The following is a 16968-nucleotide window of genomic DNA, read 5'->3' as shown; positions in this document are numbered from 1 at the left end:
AGTGCTCAAGGTCACGCGGCGCGGTAGTTTCTTAGCCCTGCCACCCCGCCCTGCTTAGCTTCCAGCGCTTTCGTTGGAACGACAGAAGAGAGAATGCAATTGCAGCATGTGACATACCTTTCTAACTCCACTCGCACGCGACGGATTCTTAAAATGTTTGCGGGGTTGAATTCGTGAAGCAATAAGCTTTTCTAGTGAATTCATTCTATTGTTACTTAAAAAAGTGTTTTAGGACCCCTTTAGCGCATTTTTTTTTCGACAGGTGTCCCGACGAAAACGAGCCCATTCGGCGATAATAGCGCGCGCTGTCCTATCTACTGTGTGCGTGCGTGTGTATGTGCGTGCGTACACGTCCTTCGTCTCCTTCTTGTCTCAGTGTCGTCGCTCTGTTCTCGCGCTATAACTATCGTCATGTCACACCAACTAGCCCAAGCTTCCATACGTTGGGGCGCTTGCTAAAGAAGTGAGCCACAATTTTCTAGCTCACGGTAGTTGCATCCATTATTGCTTTGCGCTTGTGGTGAAACAGACTTTATTTTAGTCGCCGAAGCATTGGCAGCTAGAAGGCTGCGATACACCGCATAAATTATTTCATTTTTGTTTCATTTTCTTCTATTCTTTTTTTTTTTCGCTTAACGGGAAAGCATAATCATCATTATCACCGTGGAGGTCTTCTGTGGTGTAGCGCGACGAGCGTTTGGTTCTTTTTTTCCGTTAGAGCTGCGAGATACTCATTTCGACGAATTTGTTGGTGATTCTGAATATTTATGACCGTACATACGGCTGTTCTGTGTTCACCCGCTACGTGAAGAGCCAACGAAAAGGTCCCACTTCACAAGCGAATCGAGAAAGAAGCGCAAGTTTTGCGGGAATCGGCAGAATCAGTGCGTCAAAAACGAAGGAAGGAAAAAAATGTGGACCACGAACGCGGTCACCCCTCAGCTGCGAGTGCGAGCAACGTGAAAAACGGCGATTTTGAGCACGACGCCTCTTTTTTTCATGTTGTTAGTGCCGAATTTGCCGGAGCTGTAACACATATACCGTGCCGATCCGGATCGGATCTCTTGATCTCGGTTGGTGGTTGCTATGTGAGCATCCGTCAAAGAGCGATCTGGCTGCTGGATCGTGATGCCCAGATGGCTATCCTATCGATCCTGATCGGGTCTGATCGCGGTTGTTTTTTTATTAACTGCGCAGTTTTCATATTGGTGGCTTACGATGCCCTACTGCCGACCCGAAGGTCGCGTGATCGAATCCCAGCCACGGCGTCCTCGTTTTCGATGGGGGCAGAACCCGTGTACTTAGATGTGAGCGCACTTTAAAGAATCCCTGGGGGTCGAAATTTCCGGAGCCCCCTTATATGGTGTTTCTCATAACCATATCGGGCATAGGGACATTAATGAAATCGAAATTTAGACGTTAAATCTATAAGTCATCATTAATATACAAATATAGCGGGTCTAAACTGCATGTGTAGGATTTTTTTGGAGGTTGTGTGAGCATGCTTACTTTTAGATTTAATGTTGATGGAAGGTGTAGTTTGCACAACATAGTCGAGCATGCCCTCGTTGCATGCCAATAGAGAACTAAAATTTTCATCTCGAGGGGTTTCAGCAGCGTTTAAATGCACATGTAGGAAGGATAGAATCACAACGACGTTGCTAATTCTTCGTCCGTGCATTTAAATCTTGTTGCAACTACTCGGCACACCAGATCATCGACTAGCCCAGATGCAAACTATTCTAAAATATTAATTCTGTGTAAAAGGCAGGGCCGAAGGGACACTTTGCAAACATGTGCAAGGCGCCTTTCCTGTAAGGTTGTTTTCCAACGAAAAACCCTCGTGCACAGACTGCTTTTCTCGCTCATCATTGGGAGTACAACAAAAATATCATTTTTTTGTTCCCAACAACTACCATGGGGTAGTGCCACTTTCTACGTACTCTCAGGCATCACATATGGTGGACGACATAGCAACTGTTGTTCGTGAGGAAAAGGGGAAAGGCAAAAGCACAATGAGCGAGAAAAGTAGTCTGAACGAGAGTTTTTGGTTGGAAAACAACCTTACAGGAAAGCTGCCTTGGAGATTTTTTGACAAGTGTCCACTACTTGTGTCAACAAGTGCGAGATCTCTCGCTGCAACCTCTCCATGGCAGCTCTCATATTTCTCCACCATGTTCACTCCACTCTGTAGTGAGATGATTAAATGTCACACGAGGTTGTCAAAACATTTTGGCCAATTTCATTCCTATGTGAAGTCAAATGCTGTGTTCTAGGTAGTGACATAATGTATGTTTCTACAATTATGTGTATAAAAGTTCACATTTGGACTGACACCTGCATTGCAGCTTGCATTAAACAATGAAACACAGGTTTATCCTATTTCTCTTTTACAGTTGAGGGTAAGGGCTTCGGAATTCCACTTGTACTGTCCTTAAGTAGCACTGCTCTGAATGAAAAAAAAAAATTAATTTGCTGCATCATGTGGTGGTAACACACTACCACTGATTCGTCGTAGTGTGTTGCGCAGTTTGTACCTTGCAATCCACCCCAACAAATGATGGGGTTTGCTTAAGCATACGAGCTAATTGTTTAAGAGCAATGCTAAAATGCACAGAATGTAGGTTTTAAGGGGCTTAAATAAGGAAAGGCTTCGTGCCAGAGCATAGATATTTCACCATTTATTCCACATCATTGATGTTGAGACAAACTTGTACTAGAATGTGTGAGCACTTTCAAGCTGCCTTACTGTGCTGTCCAGCATTATTATAAAGTGAACCTTTGTGCCTGTGCATAACCTAGCGACTGTTACCACAGTGTTGTTTATCACTTACTGTCATCTGGAGCCTTTGCATTGTTGAAACCCCATAGGGCATATATGCAGAGTTTAATATTCCAGACATTTACATGCAGACATCTTGCATGAAGTACACTTTTGACTCCCCCCAATTCTGTTATCTCAAGCAATTTCAGACCAGTTATAATTTTTGGTGTTATGAATTTTTATTATTTCATCATTTAATTGTGCTACAGCAGCAGCATTGACTTGTTTAGCCTTACTAGGCAAGCACTGAATTTAAGGCATAAATGTGCAGTGTGTATGCTTCAATCTGGTTTTAGAAATTGGCTCGGTAATAGGTGCAATGTTATGACAAATTCAACGACCATAGAGGTTTTATTTTACCTAGATTTATCAAGCAAACGCTTTGAGAAGAAATAAAACAAATCCTTTGCCTATGATGGCATTGCCAGCTCAGAATTCAAGTGTAATTTAAAAGTTCATCTGATGCAGTTACAATACTAGCTGGTTAGATAATTTTGCTTGTGGCTGTTCACAGTTGGTTACACATACCTTGTTTCACCTCCCTCCGTAGGTGCATGTCACCAAATGGTAAAAAGACTCAAACACCACTTTTGGAGGCTTAATGTGAAATCATCAGTACTGCTGTCTGCCTTTGACTGAACTTGGTGTGTTACTTTTTTGCTGATGGCTGCATTCTGTAATTGTCTTGGATCACTGGAAGTCATGTTTTCAGTTGTTTAATGTGCTGTACAATTTTCACTTCTTGTTTCACACTGATTGCTTTGTTCTCTCAAGGTTTGAGTTAATTAATTTCTTGAAGCCTCCTTATCATGCTGTGTTGTTTATCTGTTCCGTTACACTGCACCTCGTAGCATTCGAAAACTTATATGTTGCAAGCATGAAGAAACAAGGATCACTGGAAAAGGTTCCTTGATTCTGCTGGACATTTGCAAAGATCTGTCTTTTTATTTTTTGTTTTTTTTTCACCTGTTTTTTGCTCATCAGAAAAGGCACTCTTATCACTGAACAAATGAGTAGTGCATCTGTTGTACATTACATTGTTCAGCAAAGCATAAATTCTGGCATGCAGTGGTTTCTAGGTCACGTGTATGCATATAGAAGGACTTCTGGCTGCTTTTTCTGCCTCAGTGCTAAAGAAACACTGAGCACTGCTTCTGCTTAATTTGTATTTAAGAGTGGCATACATTCTAGTATATTATGTTTTTGAAAAAATGTTTATGTGTCAAACAATCTCAAAAAATATTAAGGTATCATATCAAGACAGTAGAGTGCGAGAGATGATGTTTCATGCATTTTCTCATAAGAACAAAAGTATCTTTCACTTGCTTGGTTTTTTAGCAAATGCATATAGAATGAGGCTGGCACACACTGATGGTATCTACAGATCAGGAAATTATACAAATGATGATGACACATCCAATTAATGAAGAAGAGTCAGTGACTGCTCTCACAATATGTATAGTGTCAATTTTTATGAAAGAGAACACGGCGATGCGTGGCCTGCGCGTTCCGGCGGCTGCTGCAGCGCGTTCAAGCGGGAGCGAGAGCAACCACAGTCTCTTTTCGCGTCATCTCACGGCAAGAAAAACAACGATTCGTTGCTGATATAGAACGGCGAAATTGCAACCCCTCCTCCTTCAAGGGAATTTCCGGCTCTCGCGTAATCGCCTTAAAGGGGGAGGGGGTCGCAATCTTGCCGCTGGCTCCTTATCAGCAACGAATTGTTTTGCTCGCCACGAGATTACGCGAAAAGAGACTGTGATTGCTCTCGTCCCCGCTTGAACGCGCTGCCAGCTGCCGCCGGAGCGCGCAGGCCACGCATCGCCATGTTCTCTTTAATAAAAATTGACACTGTACATTGAGCAAATGTAAAAGACTCACACGTGGTATTTTATTCTAAAGTTGTTTTCAAGACTTTTTCATTTAAGAAATAGTATCGATCACTATTAACCCCATTTCATTTGTTTAGGTTTTATATTTATAGCTACTGTGGCTTCTTTGCTATAAGGATGAAATGTAAAAATGCTCACATACTCATGTTTATATACGAATTTAAAAAAAAACACTAGATGGTTCTAAGTTAACCCGAATTTTCTTCCTATAGCATGACAGAATCGTAAACCGCAGTTGCCATACAAAACTCCAGAACTTGGTTATTTTTCTTATTAAAGAAAAGCAACAGAGTAATCGGCCTAAGTGGAACCTGAGGGAACCAAAAAGATATGTTCTGTTCAACAGGAGTTCAGTTAACTAAGAGACGAACAAGGGTGTGGCATTAAGGTACGAAACCAACAATACTAGACGCAGCTACATTTAAGCTGCAGTCACACTTTAAAAGCCCCTAAGCCACCTCCGATAATTTTTTAACACTTCAATTAAACCCACACATTGAGTTCAGAAGTGCCGTCATAATCAACATCACCATACATGGCTGTGTTGCTGGCCGCACGCGCCTTGCAAATTCCAAGAAGCAGTCCCTTCTTCTCTCCGTGCCTTTCGGCATTGCTCAGCCCTTCAGCATTCATTGTGAAATCAACACTGTTATCTGCCTGTATTATTCATAAAAAGTACCTTTGTCTGCATGCAAGTACATACGCTCACTGCTCTTCCGCCTTGTATGGTGAGGAGGAGCTCTCTTTACAAAAGAAAGACGAGCCAACGAACGGAGCATAGAGAAGAAAAGAGGGAAATAAGCGAGGGGCCTCCCCTTGATCATAGAATGTGCATAACTCCGCTATTATAGCACTGTTTCAAAAACTTTTACGGCAATGTGTTGGTTATTGACTCGTGTGAAACTGCAATACCAAGTAAATTTTGGGTGGGTTACAGGTCCCTTAAAAGATATTCATTTACTGGGAGTGTGCTGTGTATGAGTGCTCTGTCTTGTTCCCTTTGTGCTGCTTCAGGGTCTCTCATGGATCTATCCACTATGGATGCTAAGATGTCACATCGGGGATGCCATCGCCAGTGTAACATTTGCGACTACTGTTGAGTAATCCAACCTGACACGACATGTCAGAGTCCACTCACATGAGCGGCCATATTAGTGCCATTTGTGCCCACAGAGCTTTAAGCAGAGGTCCGTATCGATCGTACACCTGCGCACCCACGCAACCGAACGGCCGTATGAATGCCACTTGTGCCCCCAAAGGTTCTCACAGAGGTCTACTTTAAATGATTGCCAGCGCACTCACACGGACAAGGGGCCGCATCAGTGGCATTCATGCAGCCAGACGTTTAGGTTCAGCGCAAACTTTGAGAAGCATCTGCACCTGCATAAATGCCAATGACCATTTCTACGCAGTTTGTGCTGTGCAAGTCCCCCTCCAAGGCTTGATTGCGTAGTTCGAGAGCACTGCGGTAGCACAGAATGCAACGTACAATGTTAGAGCTGTACTTCTAGTAGTGATACCATGGTTTCACATTTGCGTTATTGTGCATGCAATAAATTACACTCACATTTTATTAAATTTTAGTGCTTCTCGGTCTACGCTGGTGCTACAGTAGCTGTGGTGCTCAGCTGCTCACCTGAAAGTCGCAGGTTCAATCTTGGCCACTGTGGTCGCGTTTCAATAAAGGAAAAATGCTGAGAGAGTGCTTCATCAGGATGTCAGTGCGTGTTAAAAAATACAAGAAGGTCTAATGTTTCAGGACCTTCCATTATGGCACCCCTCACAATAATATTGTGGTTTTGGCGTATAAAATCCCAAATATTATTATTGTTATTAATGTTTCATCTTGGCGTTCTGCACAAGTCATGTATTTCCAATGTTATAGGCTGATCTCTTGTGTTCACATTAATGATGACCTAACATTTTTGTGGTGAACTCTGGTGTGATGAGGCCTTTTGCACTAGCTCTTGGCCATTCACTCGAACATGCATGAAGACATATGCATTATTATACTACCAAGGAGGTCAGAAGCTATTTAAGTATGCAGTCTTTCCTAAATGAACCCACCAGATGATAAAGCCCAAGAATGTATAAAAGACATTAAATTTACTGTTTTTAGTGTATTGTAGGAATTGTGATATCGATGAAAAGAAAGCAAAGTAGATTAAAAGACAACTTGTTGCTGGCAGCAACCAAACCTGTAACCTTCGGATCCGAAGGTTGCATGTTCGGTGTCTGGGAGCTGGGTGGAGATGGAGAGAAAAATGCAAGCTTTACTGCATTGCCTGTCGATAGGAACTGGAGCTGTAGAGTTCTGGCAATTAGAGATAAGGTAAGCATTAGCACATCTTGCAGGGGCATCTGCACTCCCAGGAGGCATTTGGCGCGTTTCCACACTGTGGACTCGAGCACGTAGGTGTCGGAACCCCCTGTTACTACTGTTCGTGTAAGGCGTAGAAGGTTCACAGCTGCAATGTCAAATGCATTGAACCAAACAAGCCTTCTACGAGTCCGTGAAGTGGGTCTTCTGGAGCCTGCTTTATTTGCAGGCATGATGATTTTGCTTGTGATCTCCATCGTTGGTAATGTTCTGTCCCGCTCTTTCTCTCCCTAGGTGCGTCGTGAAATATCAAAGCAATCCAATGCCACTGTTGGATGAAGGACATGATAGCATGAAACTCTGCTGCCTATCATTACCTGAATCTGCCATGTAAACTTCAAGTGAATGGCTGTCTTTTGCAGTTATCTCGCTTATATGCTTCTGATGCTTTCAGGTTTCCTTAGTGCACAATATTTTATCGTTTTCTGTGGTGCTCATGCAATTGTTCTCCTAAGTTTCGGCATGTTCACTCCTCGGAGCGTCTTCAATATAATTCTGTTGTCTAGGTGCTCCAAAAAGTTAAGTTCGTTGTACTTCAATGTTTATGTATTGGAACAATATTGTAGATGCATTTACTTGAAAAAAAAAAGGAAGATCAGTGCAAAGTGGTATAGTTATTTGTTGAATTCTGCTTTACATTTTACTTTTGCCTCGAATTTGTTGCACTTAAAGATACACATTTTCTTGGTGTTATAATTATAGCACTGAAGAAATAAGTGCTACTGCTGTTGCTGTTCTTTATGGTTTGCAGAGCTGAGTACATTCTGTTTTACTATATATTTTGGGGAATGCTTGTGCATATAAACGGATGTCAAAAGATATTAAGACATTGTAGAAAGCCAGTGAGGGCAATACATTTTTTCACTGTATTCTCTTAGTACCGCTGTATTTCAATAACTTTTGCAATTGCAGATAAGTGTATCAATCAAATGCAGATGGTCAGTTACCAGTGCTGTCTGGTCTTAGGTGGCCTTAAAGCTTTTCTCAGTGTAAAATTAGTGTTATTTACAATAGTCTTATCTCATTTTCATGGTATTTCGTAGTTATGGCTGCAGTGCTTGCACTCCTCCGGGGCTAAAATGCGGAAGCAATCGTGTACTTGGATACTTGTAAGTGTAAAATAACTGTAGGTAGTTTCCGAGTTGAACCAGCGTTCCTGATAATATCATGATTCATAATCAAAGAGCACTGTTGCCTCGTAACATCCTAGAATTTCAGCTGATATTGTTTGAGTGAAAAACACCGAGTGGGCTGTCTTGTTTCCTTTGTGCAGCTTCGGCGTCTCTCATCCTTCAGGGAACCCTGATCTCTGAGAGCACCTATCAGGGAGACCAACACCAGTGTACCTTTTGCGACTATAAGACTGATCGGTCATTTCTCCTGGAACGGCACATCAGGATTCACACGGGCGAGCAGCCGTATCATTGCCACTTGTGCCCCCAAAAATTCTCAGTGAAGTCCACGTTGACTTATCACCTGCGCTCCCACGCGGGTCAACAGCCGTACGAATGCCACTTGTGCCCTCAGAGGTTCTCACAGAGGTCCACATTGATTGACCACCTGCGTGCCCACACAGGCGAGTGGCGATATTGATGTCCATCGCGCCCCGAAACATTTAAGCATGACACAGTGCTAAGAAGACAGCTGCATCAGTATGAACGGTAGTGACCCTGTCGGTGAAAGGTCTAGCTAAATAAAACTTCCCGCTGGTCGAGCTGGCGCATACCTCCAAGGAAAGCTTGTTACATGCAAGCTAGGCAACAATAATGCTTCACATGTTGACTTTTTTTTTTTACGGTACGTGAATGACTATCAGTGTCTTTTGTGTTTTGGTTAGTTTTCATGCAATAATTTTTTCCCGAAAGTACTTCTTGTGAAGACACCTGCACGTGCTGGATTGTTATAAAATGTACCAAGTGTTCCCTCAACCATCTCGAATTTCGCTGAAGGCATTGTTATTTACCATTAGATAGTTCAAGGAATTTTGTCCCCCCCCCCCCCCCTCCTAAATTTCTTATATTTTAAGTGTGTTTGACTGTGCAAATAGATGTGACATTATTGTGTACAGTGTAACTGACAAGATACAATTACTGTGATTTATTGCTGTAAAATGTTTTGTTGCTGTTTTTATCGGTAGCCATAAAATTGCGATCAGTTGTGATTGTAAGTTTATTACTTGTTTCAATGTACATTACATGGTGTTTAGCTGCTTGAAAACATGTCCAATTGTTTCATTATGAGTGTTCTCTAGAAACACAAACTTTCTTGAGTGGTTGTGTATCATATTTGCTTTGAACAAATTTTTATACTACATAATGAAGATTACCTACAGAGAAATAGAGGTTGAATGCTGTATCAAAATGGCAGAAAAGTTTTGAAATAGGCATTACTCATGTGGCAGCAGTCTATATTCTGTCACCAAATTGTTTAGAAAATTTGGAAAGAGCACACCTTGTTTCAGGCAACAACAATTTTAACTTAGTATTTGAAAGGCTACTCAGGGGTTGATATTCAATTCTGGCCAGTTCACATGTTCACTTTTCGTTATGTAAAAATCAAGTAAGAGAGAAAAGCTCTTTCAAGAGCCTATGTTCTTATGTCATTTGTGTACTCTAGATAGTTTACATCAAGCTCGTATGTAGAAGACAGCCCCATGAAGTATAATTTTCGGGGCCTGTTACGCGTGACTTGAACAGCCGGCTAATTTTTATCTAGTGCAATAAATTATCATATGATAATTGGGATTTAACTGATACTCCAAACTTAGATATTTTAGAGTTGGTACATTCAAACAGTGTGTACAGCTCATTCAAAACCTTTGAACTTAAAAAAATGCGTTTTCAAGGCCCTTGAAAGTACTGAAATTTTTTCTCTTCCTTGAAAATGCTTGAATTGCCTGAGCACTGCACTCGTATACCGATAAGGCAAACTCATTGATGTGGTAGATCGTGACGTAAACCTGATAGGCTTGCCCATTTTACAGGCGATAATGCGGCGTGAGCGCACATGGCTCCGTTTTTCATAAGTGCACCTGAAAAAATTAGTTTTGCGGTGAGGGTGAATCAATGAATGCGATAGCAAGACATCGCTGCAGCACCCTGCTCAAATACTAAGGAAGACATTTGGAAAAGGGCTATACATACTCCAAGGAAGTCCCCGTGCTTTAGCTGCAGCATGGATGAGGCGAAGAAAAAATTGTTTCGCACTACTAAACGATCTTGCACTGACTTGGAAATTATAGATTATTATGTACAGCAGTAATGATAATGTTAGAAACCACACAAAAACATAGATTTGCATTTAACATGGTGTGCCACAGTGGCGACATCGAAATATCTTTTCCGTTGCGCAGAACGCCAGTGCGGCGTCTACACAACGTTAACAGCTCAAACGCTCAGTTCAGGCAGCGTGTGCACGTTACGAAAAAAAAAATCGAGTGAAGAGCGCCGTTAACTGAGCCGACCAATTTTGTCACTTGACATAAGTCAAGATTTCTCCTTACAATGCTGCCACTACCGGGTATGGCACGGCCAGACTGACCTGCAGAGAACATGAAACCTGTGCTTGCATAGCTTTCCAGTCTCTTTAGCATAGTGCTTTGTACTCTCTTGACGACTTCCAAACTACATTTAGAAAGTGCGCAAGCGCGGGCTGCGAGTCTTTTGCGAATGCTCGTACCTGAAAAATGGTGACCGCGCTGCAACGCTCCTCGCAGGTAACGTCAAGTGCATACCTCTTAGACATTTACTTATCTCTGTATAAGTCAAATAATGTTGCGCTGAATGTTTTTAATGTTTGGTGAACTTCACCAAGCTCACACTGGAAAAATCTCAACTGTTGTAAGAGTTCAATGTGTGTTGTGACCATTTTTTTTTCTTTCCACTGTTGAGACTTTCAAGGTGATCCAGGGTAGTCATTATTAAAAACATTGCAATATACATCTATTTATCTTTATATAAATGAAATAACACTACACTGGACATTCCAAATATATTTGGTGAATTTGGTGAACTTGAAGCATATAACTGGAGAAATATAAACCACTATTGAAAGCATTCATTATCCGTTGCGATCATGAGAAGTCATCGAGACTAAATGTTTTCATCATAATTATGATATTCATTTAATTATTGTGTTATAAAATTAGTCCATTTTTTGAAAATTTTAGAGTAAGGAAATTCCAACTTTGCATACGGTGGGAAGTCCTTGAATATCCTTAAATGCTTGAGGCAAATAGAAAACTCCAGTCAAAACTGTATTCAGAAACTCCACGTTTCGAAGCCAGACCAGCTTCTTCCTCAGGGGCTTTCTCTCCTGAGGAAGAAGCCGGGCTGGCTTCGAAACGTCGAGTTTCTGAGTACAATTTTTGGTTGGAGTTTTCTATTTGCATCATTCCTCCCCCAACCAAGCAGACTTCTGCCAAATGTTCACCTTTAATACTTAAATTTTTTTGCTTTGGAAACCTCTATGAACCCTCGTTCAAACGCTTATGTGAACCACCTCGAAACTAAGTGTAATAGATATGCTTTCCTGTTATGAGCACCTATTTCCCATGATGTACTGTGAAATAAACTCGCAAGAAATGTTGAATACTGTTTCTGTACATATTGAGCTATAAAGTAACGTACGTTCACGCTTTCTTTTATTCACTGCTACTGTCTGAGAACTGATGCTCGGCAAATTTGTTTGCTGCTGTACAAATTATACGATAGATGTGTACTTGCGTACATGTGCTCAATGTGGGACCCTTAAACTGCAAGTAAAAAACGTGGACTAAAATAAAAAAGTTCAGTACATGGCCGCCAGATATGTACACTTGGATGCATTATTGTTGGACGTGCAGTTTAGTGCAACCAGATCTAGGGTGATCTTAGGATGGTAATCCGCGGTAGACCAAAGTGTGTCGTGTAGTCGTCGTTTACTCATGTTGCCTGTATCGTGTATTTACCAAACTTGCCACATGTGTCCTCGCAGAGACCATGAAAACAAGATACAAGAGCGCGAATGCAGTATTTCAGTATTTAGCACCTCTTATTTTTCGAAGACCCATCCGATAGTGGGACTGCTTTCCGTCCTTGCGTGTAGGAATTTCAGTAACAATGTTTAAACTGCATTCAAAGTGTTGTGTTTTAATCAGTAAAATTCCACATGCTTCACCATGGAATATGGAAGAGCACCATATGTTCTATAGAAAATGCTAATGAGGCATTGCACGCTCTCTTTGTGTGTGCATTGCCTTTGTTGTAGTCTGCCTTTTCATTATAAATTCTTGTTATTACCATGGCTTTTGGAATATCACTGTGTGCTTCTCGCCTGTTTTACCCCTTAAGTGCCGACTTAAGTACGAAAAAATTGTTAGAAAATTGCAGTTATTTTTTTTACGACATCTAATGCTTCAGTAACATGTTAAAAACTGAGAAGTACTTGCAAAAACTTTTCTCGATAGGTAATGATCCTGCATTCGTAATTTTTTACCTAGGGGTACTTAATTGAGGTGTTTTCCGAAATAAATTTGGAACATCATTTGAATAATTAAAGACAGTACCAATATCCTCAGCACTTGCGCTTTCGTCATCTTAAGGACAAAGATTTCATGCACGAGAAAGATGCATGGTTGTGACCATATTCATTCATTGAATGTGGCAAATAAGCTGAGAGTTTCGTTGTTTACTGTGCGAACTCTCCCATTCAATGAAAGCTTCAATTACAGCACCCATGCTGCCATCTATGCTTTAAACATAAAAATACCTTTTGGGCTCGTCGAAAGCCTCTCAACACATTGCTGCAGTGCAATGGTGAGCTCGGGTCCTCATAAGTGCTTGAGGGGTTTATGTAGGTCACCCAGTTTTCTTTCGCCTAAATTAATGTAACCTGTGGTTTTTGCTTTTCTGATCTCGCCACGTGCTATGATGCATAATTAGGCACTGCTGCTACTAAATAAGTAATAATTGCAATATTCAGTTCTGCTGAAAGCTCACATCAACTTCTGTGGCACTTTTGGATTCCGGTATTTCCATCTATTCTAACATGTCCAGTGTTACAATAATGTACATTATTACAAGCCTGCAATAATTTCGGTATATGCTTCACTACTGATGGCTGATGCTGGAGGCGTGACATCCTCTTAACCTTCACAATACTGAGGAATGTGGTATTAAAAGGGCAATGATGCCACCAACAACTTTTCTTGAATTGTCAATGTGATAAACAAATACATTACAAATGACCTCTTGATATAGAAGTAATTGGTTGTTTTTGATCTGTAAAACTTGCCTTGCAAATTTAATAAGGATAAGGCTGCCCTGCAGCAGATAAGAAAAGAAAAGTAAGTAAAAAATAGAAAGGGTCAACTAATGTTACTGCTGAACCATGGTGTAATTTCAAAAAGGCATGAATAGGAAAATGCACGCAGGGCACTGCATTGGGTGCTGTATGGCATATCTGTTCATTACTTATAGCATTTTACTGTGCGAATTTCCGTTTTGTTGCAATGTTGTGTTGTTATTCGAATCAATTTTCGCAATGACAAATGAAGTGCTAGTATCTCCTTCATGATGCAAACTTTCAGTCTACTGTCTTGTCGCTGACTTCCTTGACGGCATATCTTTCACAAGATTTACTTCCATAACTGCCATCTGTCAACGAACTAATCACTAATCTGCCCTATCATGCTGAGTGCAATTACCACTACCACAAAGTTCAAATTATTTCTTGTAGTACTGACTACCGTTCACACCACAGTATCAGAACTGCATCTCGGAAAGCATCTTGGAAAACCATCAACTTTTTGAAACACCACCATTAAATACTGTACAATTTAGTGCCGAAGAACTTGCATCTTTATTGTGTGTTGCATTTTTTTGCTTTTAGATCTATTTTGCCCGCTCCTTTCTGTAATGCCATTGGCCTTGAGGGTGTCAACGAATGAATGATGAATGAAGTCCAGTCGTCAGGCAACTCATCAGTGCGGTTTAAATAAAGTACTGCAACTTAAACATGAAGAACGAACGTGTCTCATTATATTACACCCTCTATTAAAACTATAGTGCGATTTAATTAAGCTTCTCTGAAAGAGGGTTACGTTGAAATAATCACGTTCGTAAATTTGAAAATGGCGCCATAAAATCAAGGTTACAGTGTTTAGAATAGGGAAAGTATGCAGACCGCGCCGCCGGCTCTGAGGCCGCTCCGCGATGCATCGAAAAGAGAACTCTAGGGGGCGCTGACACCCGCTTACACGTCTTAGACACCCGCTTAGAACGCGTAGTTATAAAGCAAGATTCAGTAAAGAAGAAGAACAATGCACATGCTGCGGGAAAGATAAGGAAACGGTGGAGCATGTTCTGATTGAATGTGGAGATATCCACCCAGGTGTACGTTTGGGCACGAGCCTACAGGAAGCCTTGGGTTTTAGGGACAACAATGGAAAGCTGAACACACCCGCGATTGAAATAAGTAAGAGACGGTTAGAGTATTGGTGGCAGAAAATTAGAGAGAAAGGACAAAAATAAATATTGGAAAAATAAGATATGGACAGTGTGCCGTAAATGACAGAGAACTTAAGCTGAAAATTTACCTTTTTTCCATTAAGATAGAATTTATCGAAGTAGAGGCATTAGGCCAACATAAAAAAAAAGAAGAAAAAGGTTTTTTTTTTTTTTTTTGTCGAGCCTGGTGGCATACTTGTCACCACCCCGTTATAAAGGGGACGCTCATAGCATCCATCCATCCATCCATCCATCCACGTCCGCTCGCCGTGTAGTCGTCTGCTTGTCGCGCAGCTAATCGGCCGTTATTTAGCACCGTGCGTTTAAATTCCACTGTCTTCATTCTGCTACGTGCACATGTAATTGCATCTCCATTTGCCAGCTATGATTGTTGGGCCAGTGTGAATTAAGAATGTCGGGAAGCAATGTTTTTTTTTTTTTTTTTTTTTTGCCGTGACTTGTTGAAACAGATCGCTTTTGGATCTCGCGCTTTTATTTTTTAATCGCGGTTTCTATAACTTGTGGACACGGCAACAATTTCAGTCCAAATTTTAATCGCAGACGCTATCAAGCTTCTGGTTCATCCAAAGATCCATGGATTGTAGTGCCGAAATCGAAGGTGACGGTGCTTGCCGAGCACGCGGCGTTCGAGAATGAATGATTAAAATGTGCTCTTGTTATAGCTGCACCTTCGTTTGCATGCTTTTTTTTTTTTGCTTGAAGTGTTTATTCGATTGTTCTTCTTTTGTGCGCTAAACGCAAGCCTCTGCTGCAAAAATATTTTACTCCACAAATGAGAGGCAATGAAACATCGAATGAATTGCGAAATTGCAGTCTGAACTTTTTTTTTTTTTTTTCAATTTAGAACAAACCAGGGGCGTAGCCAGCGTGTGGCACTCCGGGCCCGTGAACCCCCTCACCATCCGAAATTTTTCGGAGCCCGTTCCTGCGTTGAGCGGCGTCGCCGTTGGCGATGTAACTGATGGACATGATAAAAAAAATAGATGAAAAGGAGAAAATAATACCGAGGCTGGAATGAGATTTGAACCCAGGCCCTCTGCGTGGCAGTCCAGTATACTACTACAGAGCCACGCTTGGTTTTGTTTTCTTTATTGGCCGTTTTGACTTATAACAAACACAAAAGAAAAATATATTCACAATAAAACAATCGGATGAAAAAAAAAATCAGTCTTGAGAGCTAAACAGAGAAAAAGGAAAAGACGAAAGCCTGAAACGCGTTCACGAAAAAGACTCTATACAGGCATGGTGTAGAGCAAGGAGTCGCATTAGATAACAACCAGTGATCACACAATGCTAATTGCGCAAAGAGTGTGTGGTATAATGCTTCCCACCCAACTCAATGTGCTCAGCCATAATTCTTCATCGTCCTCGGCCACATGCACCTTCAACAAAGGGTACAGAACACTTCACAGATGTGTAGCGGATACCTCGCTCATCCGCTGAAAGAAGAATAATGGCGTGGTGAGTGCCGTCTTTCTTCACAAAAATTATGATTTATGGCTTAGTTGATAGATTGCGGAAACGCTTTTTTCGTCTAACGCTTTCACTTTATCCTTCAAGCGCCGCACAGCTTGCGTTGCATTTGCGTTGCATTTGCACTTGCATTTTCGTTTTCATCTTTCGAGAAACATTTCTTTTTGACTTGTTTTTTTTCTCCGACACCTTTGGTTGGTGAGGATTCTCCGAAGATATTTGCAGGCTACACACCACTCAAGTGAGGTACCTGCGCACTTTTTGTTGTACAGGCTCCCATTCCATACTGTCAAGTTGGAGTTAGAGCTTGCGAACGGGAACTCTTCAAGAAATCCTGCCCCTGAACATACATGCATACCATCGACAGCCTTGAGAACGGAAGCTGGGCCGCCAGGCTCGTCAAGTTTCACTCCGCGCACAAACACTTCATGCGCCACACTATCGTCGGTCACAGTAAACAACACAAGCTTCTCAGCGCACAGGAGACCCATGTCTGGCCCCGGTGAACACACACTGTACGCGACCTTCAATGGCACACCACCGAACACGTGCTTTCCTCAGCTGTCTGACGGCAGGGCAACGTCCTTGTGGTTGAAAGGAACTTGAGGCTCAGAAGGCACTGTCGCAGACTCATCTGGCTCCTCACCTAGCAGTGGCTGTAGCACCCCGCTGAGCCGTTGCCGCTTTCTGGCAGATCAAGCGGTGGGCACAACCTCTCCTTGGGATTTCTTTTCCTGGGAACGGGCTTTGATAAGTAGGCAGGCACATTGGGAAAGATCGTGGGTACGGCGCCAGGCAGAAGGACCGGTCGCGTTCTCTCAAGGCGAACAGTTTTCCCGTCAATAATATGTTCAAAGTGTCGTGATACAAACTGTTTGTCGAAATGAAGCT

At 41.8% G+C, this 16968-nt stretch overlaps 1 non-coding gene across 1 annotated transcript; it reads left to right on the top strand.

The window, feature by feature from the left end:
• Positions 1-354: 354 nt before the first annotated feature.
• Positions 355-14100, top strand: LOC119168322 (uncharacterized). The gene is made up of 2 exons (XR_012884350.1): positions 355-463; positions 8370-14100. It is a non-coding gene; the product is annotated as an uncharacterized LOC119168322 (transcript).
• The last annotated feature ends 2868 nt before the right edge of the window (positions 14101-16968 follow it).

The sequence above is a fragment of the Rhipicephalus microplus genome, chromosome 6, assembly GCF_043290135.1.
Source record: "Rhipicephalus microplus isolate Deutch F79 chromosome 6, USDA_Rmic, whole genome shotgun sequence".
Classification (NCBI taxonomy): Eukaryota; Metazoa; Arthropoda; class Arachnida; order Ixodida; family Ixodidae; genus Rhipicephalus; species Rhipicephalus microplus.
Note: the sequence above shows the minus strand (reverse complement) of the source record. Positions and strands in the feature narration are given on the sequence as shown.